We start from the raw sequence: 13,631 nt of genomic DNA on the forward strand, positions 1-13,631 counted from the left end.
AAGGTTGCCACACACTGTTGTTGGTATGTTGGCCCATTCCTCCATGCAGATCTCCTCTAGAGCAGTGATGTTTTTGGCTTTTCGCTTGGCAACACGGACTTTCAACTCCCTCCAAAGGTTTTCTATAGGGTTGAGATCTGGAGACTGGCTAGGCCACTCCAGGACCTTGAAATGCTTCTTACGAAGTCACTCCTTCGTTGCCCTGGCAGTGTGCTTTGGATCATTGTCATGTTGAAAGACCCAGCCACGTTTCATCTTCAATGCCCTTGCTGATGGAAGGAGGTTTGCACTCAAAATCTCACGATACATGGCTCCATTCATTCTTTCATGTACCCGGATCAGTCGTCCTGGCCCCTTTGCAGAGAAACAGCCCCAAAGCATGATGTTTCCACCACCATGCTTTACAGTAGGTATGGTGTTTGATGGATGCAACTTAGTATTCTTTTTCCTCCAAACACGACAAGTTGTGTTTCTACCAAACAGTTCCAGTTTGGTTTCATCAGACAATAGGACATTCTCCCAAAACTCCTCTGGATCATCCAAATGCTCTCTAGCAAACTTCAGACGGGCCCGGACATGTACAGGCTTAAGCAGTGGGACACGTCTGGCACTGCAGGATCTGAGTCCATGGTGGCGTAGTGTGTTACTTATGGTAGGCCTTGTTACATTGGTCCCAGCTCTCTGCAGTTCATTCACTAGGTCCCCCCGCGTGGTTCTGGGATTTTTGCTCACCGTTCTTGTGATCATTCTGACCCCACGGGGTGGGATTTTGCGTGGAGCACCAGATCGAGGGAGATTATCAGTGGTCTTGTATGTCTTCCATTTTCTAATTATTGCTCCCACAGTTGATTTCTTCACTCCAAGCTGGTTGGCTATTGCAGATTCAGTCTTCCCAGCCTGGTGCAGGGCTACAATTTTGTTTCTGGTGTCCTTTGACAGCTCTTTGGTCTTCACCATAGTGGAGTTTGGAGTCAGACTGTTTGAGGGTGTGCAAAGGTGTCTTTTTATACTGATAACAAGTTTAAACAGGTGCCATTACTACAGGTAATGAGTGGAGGAAAGAGGAGACTCTTAAAGAAGAAGTTACAGGTCTGTGAGAGCCAGAAATCTTGATTGCTTGTTTCTGACCAAATACTTATTTTCCACCATAATATGCAAATAAAATGAAAAAAAAAACAGACAATGTGATTTTCTGGATTTTTTTTTCTCAGTTTGTCTCCCATAGTTGAGGTCTACCTATGATGTAAATTACAGACGCCTCTCATCTTTTTAAGTGGTGGAACTTGCACTATTGCTGACTGACTAAATACTTTTTTTCCCCACTGTATGTTGTACATTAGTGAACTGGAATTTATAAAATGGACTCTAAAAGCAAAGTCATGGTATGAATCAGTTAATTATATTCCCACCCCAAGAAAATAAAGCAGAAGTATGGATATGTAGGAATGGAAATGCCACAGTAAATTTACCACCCTTTTCACTCTTACAGTGAAAAAGTGAACATGACACTATCTCTGACAACTTCCATGGATGATTATTCAGAAGTCACGTCACAAAAACAATAATGTCATAATTCACTATGAAGCACTAAAGGAATGCAAAAACCCAAGGGCAATCTCTGCTCCCATGTGCAGCCATACTGGGTATCAGGGGTGGGATTCAAATTTTTAACAACAGGTTCTGTGTTTGTGTGTAGGAAAACAACACCCATTTTTAAGCCACACCCATTTTAAGCCACACCTATTTACACGCACCTTTTCCTAAAACATATACAAGTAGGGGTGCAGTCAAACAGTTGAAAAAAAATAAATTGGAATGAGATCAGAACAGTTCACATTCTGGCCAGCGGCTCTCCTGACCAGAATGTGACAGCTGCATATATTTCTATGCAACTGTCTCACTTGACTGCGGCAAGCATGAAAAGAGAGAGTAGTCACTGAGCCCGGATCACGGCCCTGGACCTCCCCGGTTCAGGGAACCGGCTGCTCCATTGAACCGGGGAGAACCCTCCGAATCACACCCCTAGGACTATACACGGCTGCCGGACACAGGGGTGGGGGGATTTGAAGACATTTATGGGGAGTGATCGGCGTTTAATCAGCAGGTAAATTAAAAATGCGGCTTCATGCGTCACTGATAACGTTCTGATCCGTTCTCGCCATCTGTCACATGCCAATGGTGCGCTAATGAGAGTGAGATTGAGAATCAAGAATCAAATAAAATTTTGTTTATCGTGATTTGGTATGACGACCTGCTCTGTAAGGAACAACAGGAGGCCACAAGCGTCACTGACCACACAACCAGTCAAAGAGCAGCTCTCATCTCCAAATCCACACTGGGAAAATAAAAGCTGAGCTCTCATTGAGTTTACATGACTACAGATTGTTACCAGACCAGTATATAAATACACTATATACACAGGAGCCGCATCCGTGACCATAGTGGCCCCCTGTCTACACCGGTAGACACACTGACACATACACTGTGAGTCTGTGACACTGGTGAGGTGACCTGCGCTCTGCTCTCCTGATCACCGCGGCCTAGCTATGGTCCAGCAGGCCTATCCTTGCACTGGGAAGAGGACGCGCACAATCCATCCGCGCACTCTGAAGACATAACCGGTGAGGTCTGTAACCATCCAGCTCTGCCATGCTAGAAGGCGCGGTTATGCTAGTTTAAGGGATGGGATGTCACCGTCACATCCAGGCTTGTGTGTAGGCCGTGGGCGGAGTAGTCACGACTGATGTGGCCAGCATGAGTGGAGACTGAGAGAAGCTAGTGGCAGTACCCAGGGTCGGCTCCCGGTTTTCCTGGGCCCCGGACGAAAGAGTCTCAGTGGGCCCCTTTAACACATACCACTATTCATGATGCACAGATACAGCAGAGAAATATAGTTATAGCACAATACCAATGAATTCACTTACTTCTTACATTACATGAGTGATAGCTATTGTAAATTCTACAATAAGTCAGAAACCGGCGAATCCTCACAGCACACAGGACATAGTGACTGCAGACTTATTTTAGACCGGACAGTATAGTCCTCCATACAGTATTATGGGCACCACACAGAGCTCCATACAAAATAATGAGTCCTATATATTGCTCCGTACAGAATGATGAGCCCCATATATTGCTCCATACAGTATTATGGGCCCCATATATTGCTCCATGCAGAATAATGAGCCCCATATATTGCTCCATGCAGAATAATGAGCCCCATATATTGATCCATACAGTATAATGGGTCCCATATATTGCTCCATGCATAATAATGAGCCCCATAAATTGATCCATACTGAATGGACCCCATTTAATGATCCATACAGTATAATGATCTCCATATAATTCTCCTTACAGTATCATGAACCACATACATTGCTCCATACAGAAAAATGGGCTTAAAGGGAATCTGTCACCTATTTTTTCGCCTATCAGCTGCTGGCACCGCCATGAGGGGCTTATCTACAGCATTCTGTAATGCCGTAATTAAGCCCCCAATGTAAACTGAAAGAGAAGAAAAATGAGTTATATTATACTCATCCAGGGGCGGTCCGGGTCCGTTCTTGGTCCGATGGGTGTCTCGGTCCGGTCCAGCGCCTCCCTTCTAGTGGTGACGGCCTTTTCATTGCTTCCCGTCGTGGCTCAGGCATACTAAACTCTGCCCTGTTGAGGGCAGAGCAAAGGACTGCAGTGCGCAGGCACCGGGAAAGGTCAGAGAGAGGTCCGGTGCCTGCGCACTGCAGGACTCTCCTCTGTCCTCAACAGGGCAGAGTGTCACGCTCGTGCCTTGGCTGAATGGCGCGAGCCGGGGGGTTGTGGCCCCACTGTGCCACAAACCAGAAGGGGCGTAACTACAGCAGCTACCTTGGTCTTCACTGGAGCCTCTGATGGTGAGGTCAGGCTTGTGCGGCAGGTAGCTGCCGGGTGCCACTCCAGGGTGGTGTCTGGCTGTGGCTGCTGATCCCACTCGGGAACAGGACCCCTGGACAGGTGCCAGTGACAAGCAGGCTGAGACACGGCAAGCTGGCACGGCTTGGAGACACAGGACAGGCGGGCACGGCTTGGAGACACAGGACAGGCGGGTACGGCTTGGAGACACAGGACAGGCGGGCACGGCTTGGAAACACAGGACAGGCGGGCACGGCTTGGAGACACAGGACAGGCGGGCACGGCTTGGAGACACAGGACAGGCGGGCACGGCTTGGAGACACAGGACAGGCGGGCACGGCTTGGAGACACAGGACAGGCGGGCATGGCATATGAGAGAACAGGTTTGGACCTGTTCACACAAGAGGTGCAGGTATGGATATAGGCAGGAAGGAGTGGAATATGAAGGAACAGGTTTGGACCTGTTCACACAGGAGGTGCAGGTAGGCGGAGCCTCAGGAGTGCGGAGTAGGCTGGGCTCCAAGGGAGCCGGGCAGGCAGAGCGGCTAGGGAGCCGAGCAGACAGAGCGGCTAGGGAGCCGTGCAGACAGAGCGGCTAGGGAGCCGTGCACAGATAAAGCTGCGAGGGTGCAGATGCACAGAAAAAGCTGCGAGGGTGCAGATGCACAGACAGGGAGGACACAAGGAAAGACACGGCAGAGAAGGAACCACAAACAAGGAGACTGACAGACAGAGGTAAGGCTGAGTTCAGACAGAGACACAGGGACAAAGACACAAGGACCAGGATATTCTGCCTCCTGGCAGGCGGATAGAGAACAGACAAGGCACTGGGAACAAGACTCAAGGGCCAGGATATTCTGCCTCCTGGCAGGCGGACAAGGTACAAAGCGAGACAAAGAGTATTCCTACAGAGAAGGAGATACACAGAACAGGGCCTGGCTTCCTCAGCAGCAAGATACTAACTGAGTATAGACATTGCACAGGCAATGTTTCAGTGGGTGTGGCGAAACTAAATAGTCAAGGGCTCTAGGTGATTGGTAAGGGACAGATTACACAGGTGCACCCTGACTGCATAAGAACCAGAGAGTTCAGGTGCCGCCCCCCTATACACACAGTCTGGAAACATGGAGAGCAGAGGCACAGAGCTGGCAACAGACAGAATTCACAGCATGGCTTGAAGCAGAAAGTAAGTTGGTGTGCGGGGGATGGGAGGCCATGCAGTGATGCCAGCAGGGTTGTTACAGTACCCCTTCCTTTACGGCCCCTCTTCCTCAAGCCTGCTAGAATGACCAGAAGAAGGTGTACGGGACCACACACAGTCCAGGTTGACAAGACATCCTTCAGGTAGGGTGGAATACGTGTGCCATCTGGAATCACCGAGTGCCAAGTTTCTTGGTGCCCAACAGTTTCCAACACAGAGGGTACAAGGACTTCTTCCTCCTGATTGGCAGAAGGCAGGTACCTGGAAGCTTCAAACTTGACCCCTACATCAGCCGGCCAGCTAGAAACAGAAGACACCTTCACTGAGTCCAACTTCAGCCCGACATGCCAGAAAAATTGGACCTCCTCCTCCCGGTTGGTGAGAAACGGAGATACGTAGGTCACTGTTCCAACCTCTTCACTCACCTGCCAAATGGAAGCTGGAGGCATACATACAGGGAGCCACTTCAGCCTGTTACCCTGAAAAAACTGGACCACATCTTCCTGGTTAGATGATGAGTGAAGCTCTGTCTTGGGACCTTCATCCCTAGGCCACAGGGGAGCTGAAGGCATACACTCTGGATCCATCTTCAGCCCTTTATCCTGGGGAAGACAATCAAGAGGCAGGGGTGCTAGAACACTGGTATAGTCGCTGGGGATGTGTGAGGAGACTGAGACCGCCTCCCCCTCTTCAGAGGCATCCTCACACCTTGACTCGGCAACTAGCAAACCAGGCGAAGAAGACGACCTTGCTGACTGAATGCGACGCAAGGGAACCAGACACCTCTTGTCACTTGGTTGTTTCAAGTGTGGTGCCTTGCTGGGTCTCCAAACATAAATGGGCATCAGGATCTCTGGTTCAGAATGACCCATGGGCATACCAGACAGCCAATGGAAGACGAACTTCTTCGTATACAAAGCTCCGACCTGGAGCTGTAGTTGTCCTTGCAGGACTAGACTGTTCTCCAATAGGGCTCGGCCACCTCGAGACAACGCCCATGCCGGCTTCGGGAGCTGTATGACAGAGACCACACACTGACTCTGTAAGACTGGTGACTTAAACACACCAAAGCACCCTGAAGGCAGAGAAACAGTTAAAGAGTTTAATGGAGAGGGAGTACTCTCATCAGGGGCAGCCTCTTCTACTGGCCCAGGGTTCTGGAGTACAGGCTTCACAGGGCAGAGGCCAGATTCCGGCTGCAACTTGGCCCGCTTCTTCTTTTTAGACCTCTTGGATCTTGCACGGGAGGCCGCATCGGCAGACTGTGGAACAGGTGATGGCTGGACGGTCATAGGTGGTTGAGATGTTTCACCCACAGGTTCCTTTTGTCTAGTCTGTCTCTGGAAGCTTGGAGGGGAAGACTTTTCAGGAGCAACTGGTCGAGGCACATCAAAGGCTTTACGGAAGGCCACCAGGAAGGCCCCCAGGCTCAAGACGACAGGGTCCCCTGCTTCCCAAAGGGGACAGATCCACATCAAGGCATCACCAGCTAGGTAGGACATGATGTATCCCACCTTGACCCGGTCAGAGGGGAAACAAGCTGCATTCTGCAGGATGTAGTGCAGGCACTTTTTCAGGAACCCTTCGCACTCTTTAGGGTCCCCATAGAACCTAGGCGGGTCTGCTGGGTCGTGCTCTTCATAGGCCAGGAGCTGATTGTAGAGAGCATTGGAGATGATGATTGGTTCAGAGGTCTCCACAATCGGAACCACGCAGGATGGAACAAATTCCTCTGGTTGCTCATACTGGCAGGGAGAAAGTTCATGATGTTCCGCAAGCGGAAGGACATGGGACTCAGCGGGGACCATGGCCTGTGCAAACTGTCACGCTCGTGCCTTGGCTGAATGGCGTGAGCCGGGGGGTTGTGGCCCCACTGTGCCACAAACCAGACTACCCTGGAAGGGACGTAACTACGGCAGCTACCTTGGTCTTCACTGGAGCCTCTGATGGTGAGGTCAGGCTTGTGCGGCAGGTAGCTGCCGGGTGCCACTCCAGGGTGATGTCTGGCTGTGGCTGCTGATCCCACTCAGGAACAGGACACCTGGACAGATGCCAGTGACAAGCAGGCTGAGACACAGGGCAAGCTGGCACGGCTTGGAGACACAGGACAGGCGGGCACGGCTTGGAGATACAGGACAGGCGGGCGCGGCTTGGAGACACAGGACAGGCAGGCGCGGCTTGGAGACACAGGACAGGTGGGCGCGGCTTGGAGACACAGGACAGGCGGGCACGGCTTGGAGACACAGGACAGGCGGGCACGGCTTGGAGACACAGGACAGGCGGGCACGGCTTGGAGACACAGGACAGGCGGGCACGGCTTGGAGACACTGGGCAGGCGGGCATGGCATATGAGAGAACAGGTTTGGAGCTGTTCACACAAGAGGTGCAGGTATGGATATAGGCAGGAAGGAGTGGAATATGAAGGAACAGGTTTGGACCTGTTCACACAGGAGGTGCAGGTAAGCGGAGCCGCAGGAGTGCGGAGTAGGCTTGGTTCCAAGGGAGCCGGGCAGGCAGAGCGGCTAGGGAGCCGAGCAGACAGAGCGGCTAGGGAGCCATGCAGACAGAGGGGCTAGGGAGCCATGCACAGATAAAGCTGCGAGGGTGCAGATGCACAGATAAAGCTGCAAGGGTGCAGATGCACAGATAAAGCTGCGAGGGTGCAGATGCACAGATAAAGCTGCGAGGGTGCAGATGCACAGATAAAGCTGTGAGGGTGCAGATGCACAGACAGGGAGGACACAAGGAAAGACACGGCAGAGAAGGAACCACAAACAAGGAGACTGACAGACAGAGGTAAGTCTGAGTTCAGACAGAGACACAGGGACAAAGACACAAGGACCAGGATATTCTGCCACCTGGCAGGCGGACAGAGAACAGACAAGGCACTGGGAACAAGACTCAAGGGCCAGGATATTCTGCCTCCTGGCAGGCGGACAAGGTACAAAGCGAGACAAAGAGTATTCCTACAGAGAAGGAGATACACAGAACAGGGCCTGGCTTCCTCAGCAGCAAGATACTAACTGAGTATAGACATTGCACAGGCAATGTTTCAGTGGGTGTGGCGAAACTAAATAGTCAAGGGCTCTAGGTGATTGGTAAGGGACAGATTACACAGGTGCACCCTGACTGCATAAGAACCAGAGAGTTCAGGCGCCGCCCCCTATACACACAGTCTGGAAACATGGAGAGCAGAGGCACAGAGCTGGCAATAGACAGAATTCACAGCATGGCTTGAAGCAGAAAGTAAGTTGGTGTGCGGGGGATGGGAGGCCATGCAGTGATGCCAGCAGGGTTGTTACACAGAGAAAGTACACCTGCGTCAGAGCCGCGACGGGAAACAAAGAAGAGGATGTCATCATTAAAAGATGGGAGGCGCCGGACCGGACCACGACACCCATCGGACCAAGTCCGGACCCGGACCGCCCCTGGGTGAGTATAATATAACTCCTTTTTCTTCTCTTTCAGTTTACATCGGGGGCTTATCTACAGCATTACAGAATGCTGTACATAAGCCCCTGATGGCGGTGCCGGCAGCTGATAGGCGAAAAAATAGGTGACAGATTCCCTTTAATATAATGCTACATACAGGATAATGGCCACATATATTGCTACATACAGAATGGACCCATATAATTCTCCATACAGTATAATGAGCCCCATATATTGCTCCAAACTGTATAATGGGCCCTATATAATGCTCCATAAAGAATAATGAGCCCCATATATTGCCCCATATATAATAGGTCCCATATAATATGCCATACAGTATAGGATGGGCGTCATAGAGTATAATGAGACTCGTAAATTGCTCCATATAGTATAATGAGTCCTATATATTTCTCCAATGTATAATGGTCCCCATATATGATGCTCCTGTGTATGATGGTCCCCATATATGATGCTCCTGTGTATGATGGTCCCCATATATTGCTCCAAACGTTTAAAAAAAGAAAATTAAACACTCATCTGTCCTCGCTTTCCGCTGCTCTGGTCTGGACTCCTCATTGCCGCCATCATCCGGCTGTCTGCACTGTGAGTGTTCAGGCAGAGTGTGTACAGACTTGATGTTATAGCGCCCTGTGACCTGAACATCGCAGTCAGGAGATGTGGAAGATGCCGCAGAGGTAGAGCGGGGAGAGGCAAGTATCGCAAGTGCCGGGTCCCTGAGCAAGCAGGGGGCCCTTTTGTGGCCTCCGACATTGGCACAGGCACCAGGCACCCATAGCATGCCGGTATCCCTGACAGCCAGTGGACCCCCCACCTGCTCAGGACTCTGGCACTTGACCAGGTGCGCAAGGTGCTTACGCCGACCCAGGGTGGCACATGTTAAGGAGCTGAAACTCCTAAACCCTTCATCCAATTTTAATGTGGATACCCTCAAATGAAAGCTGAAAGTCTGAACTTCAACTGCATCTGAATTGTTTTGTTTAAAATTTATTGTGGTAATGTCTAGAACCAAAATTAGAAAAATGTTGTCTCTGTCCAAATATATATGGACCTAACTGTATCTCTTTGCAAAGGCTCCTGTGTTCAAATCCCAACAAGGACAACATCTGCAAGGAGTTTGTATGTTCTTCCCGTGTTTGCGTGAGTTTCCTCCGGGTTCTCCGGTTTCCTCCCATACTCCAAAGACATACTGATAGGTAATTTAGATTGTGAGCCCCATCGGGGACAGTGCTAATAATGTCTGTAAAGCACTGTGGAATTAATGGCGCTATATAAATGAGTAAAATAAAAAAAAAGGCTGGGATTCTTTGCGATACTGAGTCACTTCTAACAGACTAGCTGTGAGTTAGAGTAGTCAAGGAGTCTGAGGTCAAGAGCCAGAAAGGTACATCATTAACAGAGGAAAGAGACAAAGGAGTAGTCAGGTCACAAACCAGAGTCAGAATTTCAAGGTCACAGTATGCCAGGGCAAAAGGGGTAATATAAATGGATAGTCAGTAGGCAAATCCAGGGTTTGACAACAAAAGATCAGAATATCTGAGTTTACAACACAAAGCATAGCAAACACCACACTGAGCTGAAAGCTAAGCTCAGCAACTCCCAGTCACAGATTGGACGGCTGAGCTGTCAATCAAAATACTGATAGCTCAGCACATTCCTGCACTAGATTTGATGACTGAGCTGTCTATAAAGATAATGATAGCTCAGCATGTTCCTGCACTAGATTGGACAACTGAGCTGTCTATCAAAATACTGAGCAGTGATTCACTGTGTCCAAGACACACTGTGCAGTGGAATCGTGACAGAACCCCCAGGTTTCCCAGGTAATTTCAGATGGAAGGCCCTGACTAACAGATCAGCCTTCACATTTCAGGCTGGAACCCAGGATCTCTCCTCGGGTCTGTATTCGCTCCGGTGGATGAGGTATTGGAGGGAATTTTGGACCCTATGAGAATCTACAATCCTTTGCACTTCCTACTCCAAGCCACCATCAACCGAAACTGGAGGAGGCAGGGTTGAGGGAGACACTGCCGAAGGGACAAACTCGAGTATCATGGTGCTTGGATGTGTTCGTTTCTCAGCAAGTAATGAACTGTGCTCGATATAAAACTTGAATCCCCAACCCGCATCTTTGGCGCATGTTAAACTGACAATAAGGATGCAGTGGTTTCCTATGAGTCACTGTAATTCTGTAGCTGTGCCACCATTACACGGCCCCTACAGTCACGGTACTGGTGCAAGGCGGTTCCGGGTGCTGGTATGGTCCGGCCAGGGGTGTGCGCCAGTCTTTGTCAATTGTGGGGGTTTATAATAAAATTTTAAAAAGTTTGTGACGCCTGTTGGGATGTTCGGCCTGGTGTGGCAGGGCACTGATGAGGGTCCCTGGAGTTGGTGCAGGGATGGTGCAGCAGAGAATAATCAGCATTAGACAGGGTGATGATCAGTTTGTATCTTTACTGCAGCTCTGCAAACAGTCCCTCAAGTTTCCATACAGTTCACATACAGGGTGTTTGTCAGACCTGCCTAGGGAGGGTTCAGTTTCTCTGCTGTGAGGTTGTGTAGCCTTCCTGCTGCCAATTATACTTCTGATAAACGATTCTTTGGATCCCTAGGGCCAGCCCACCTCTGCCCAGGGGTTCAAGATAAACAGTTATTAGATCAGTGATCACTTCCAGCGAGCAGGCAACGTGAATCCTGTCAGAATACTTGCTTCTTATAACAGTGTCCTTGATTCCATGCAGTTGCTGAACTCCTGGGTAAGCACTCTTCTGCTAGTTATATAAAGTCTGAGCAGACTCACAGCTTAGCACAGACTCTAGAAGCCTCTGTACTCCAGGGACTAGTACCCTGCCTTAGGCAGCTGTTTTTGCAGAGAGCATGCTGCATCTTTCTACATGCAGGACCTCCATGGTGCAAGTCCTTCTTCCTCACAACTACAACTACTCAAACCCCTCCCCTGAGGGATCTGCACACTTCCTGGATCAGGCAAAGGTGTACAATCTATCAGTAAAGAATTGGGTAAAATGTGTGCAATCTATAATATAACCGTGGGACCGTCACTCTGTCTGAAGCCTTTATAGACTGTGCAAGCGCGACGTGCCTGCGCAGTCTGGCTCCAGACAGGATGAGGCATCCAGCGGTAAGGTGTGTATATGGCGTCGGAGATGGCGGTACCGTACACACTGCATACCGCGATTTCCGGTGCCATACTTGCATACTTACCTGACCGGGAGGAGCGTTGCCGAGGCGCTTCTCTTCGGCCGGAGAACGGGGCCAGAGTGCACGTGAGTATCGCGCATGCGCATAGCGCTATGCACATGCGCGATACTCACGCGTACTCCGGTCCCGTTCTCCGGACGAAGAGAAGCACATGCGCGATACTCACACGCACTCCGGCACCGTTCTCCGGCTGAAGAGAAGCGCCGCGGCAACGCTCCTCCCGGTCAGGTAAGTATGCAAGTATTCCAACGCCATTTTACTGAAGACACATTTGCAGTGTGTCTTCAGCAATATGGCGCCAGACCGTGCGCTATGGGCATGCGCGTACTCCGCACTCCTCCCCCGGCCTCCAGCAGAATTTGACAGCGCTGGAACACAGGGAAGAAAGGTGAGTATAATTTTTTTTTTGTATGTGTGCAGTTTAATATGGGTGAGGGGACCATGCATACCAGGAAAGGGGGTGAGAGGACCATGCATACCAGGAAAGGGGGGGTGAGAGTACTGTGGCGCCCCTGAGGCTCAGTCGCCACAGAGGTACTTCACCTTCTCCTAAGGTGTAGTGCCCCACCACCTAGGTAAGTTGGGAGCTCCTTTCCTCACTCCAACACCTGCACCCACACACAGGATAGATCAGCAATGGACCAGATTGCGGCTCCATGCTTAGAGGATAGCAGAGCACCTTTCATGGGTCCTTGCTTCGTAACACGAGATGTGCTGGGAGGTGGGTGGAGTTGAGATATATAAAAGGTTGGGAAGGTTTAGAATTACTGTTCAGTCAGACGGGGAGTCTGAGTCAGAGAGCAGGCTGACAGGAGGTCAGTCTGACGGGAGGTCAAGGCGGAGGAAAACAGTCAGTCAGGAAAGGCTGAGGACTGGTGTTAGTGGAACAAGCTCCCTAGGAGAGGAAGAAAAGAAGGAGTGCTGCAGCTGTCTCTGTGATTTGAGTCAGCTGGTACTTGAAAGGAACAGAAGGAGAAAGACGTAGAACTGCAACCTAAGCTTCCATAAGAGAGAGAAGGAACAGCACGGAACGAAGGAGTAGGAGAACAGAGAGGAGTTGTGGGTTGGAAGAGGAACCCTGCCTATAGATTCTCAGCGCAAGGCCGGGGCCCGGTCCCCGAGCTTGTATGGACACTTATGGTTCTGCAGCAGACACCGGTGGAGCAGTTGGCTGTAAATGCACTACTCCCATCTAAGACTTGGGGCACAACAGCAACTGAATAGAGAGCCAGGACTCCGGAGAAGGGAGTCCCTGAGAGAGGCTACAGCTGTCTGTCATACAAGTAGAGTTGTTAGGAACATCTGACAGGAGCAACTTCAGAGTACCACGGTACTGGAGCTCTTCACACTAAAAGGCGCAATAGAGGAGTTGTTCAGGAAAGGTACATGTTGGCGGAGTGTTGGAGAGGAGAAGCCTGACTTGCCCGGGAGGTTGATTGAGTCTCTGCCCCGGAGGACACGGCACGGAGGCAGGCACCAGTGTGTACCACGAACTGTGAGTAAAGCTTTGGAACTACAATCCCTGCTGTCTTCCATTCAATTGTGCGCCAATGCCGCCAGCACTGCTACATCTGGGTACCAACATTCCTCACACCGCCTGCACCTATACACTGCCCTGGGGTTACAGCTTCACCTGTGGGGAGCTACACCATCTATGCTGCAACACACCATCAGCCCCAGAGGATCTGCACGCAGCGTTGGCTTAACATCTTGCTTGCCAAACACCACAGGTGGCGTCACGAACTATCACATAAACTATATTACAAACCACCATTGAGTTGGGCGCCCAGGGCCACGGACCGGGTCACCACTGCTGTGACACATCCCCCTGACACTGGCCCGGTACCAAGTACCCCACAGCCCTGGGACG

The sequence above is a fragment of the Dendrobates tinctorius genome, unplaced genomic scaffold (assembly GCF_039654945.1).
Source record: "Dendrobates tinctorius isolate UK_male_01 unplaced genomic scaffold, ASM3965494v1 ptg000224l, whole genome shotgun sequence".
Classification (NCBI taxonomy): Eukaryota; Metazoa; Chordata; class Amphibia; order Anura; family Dendrobatidae; genus Dendrobates; species Dendrobates tinctorius.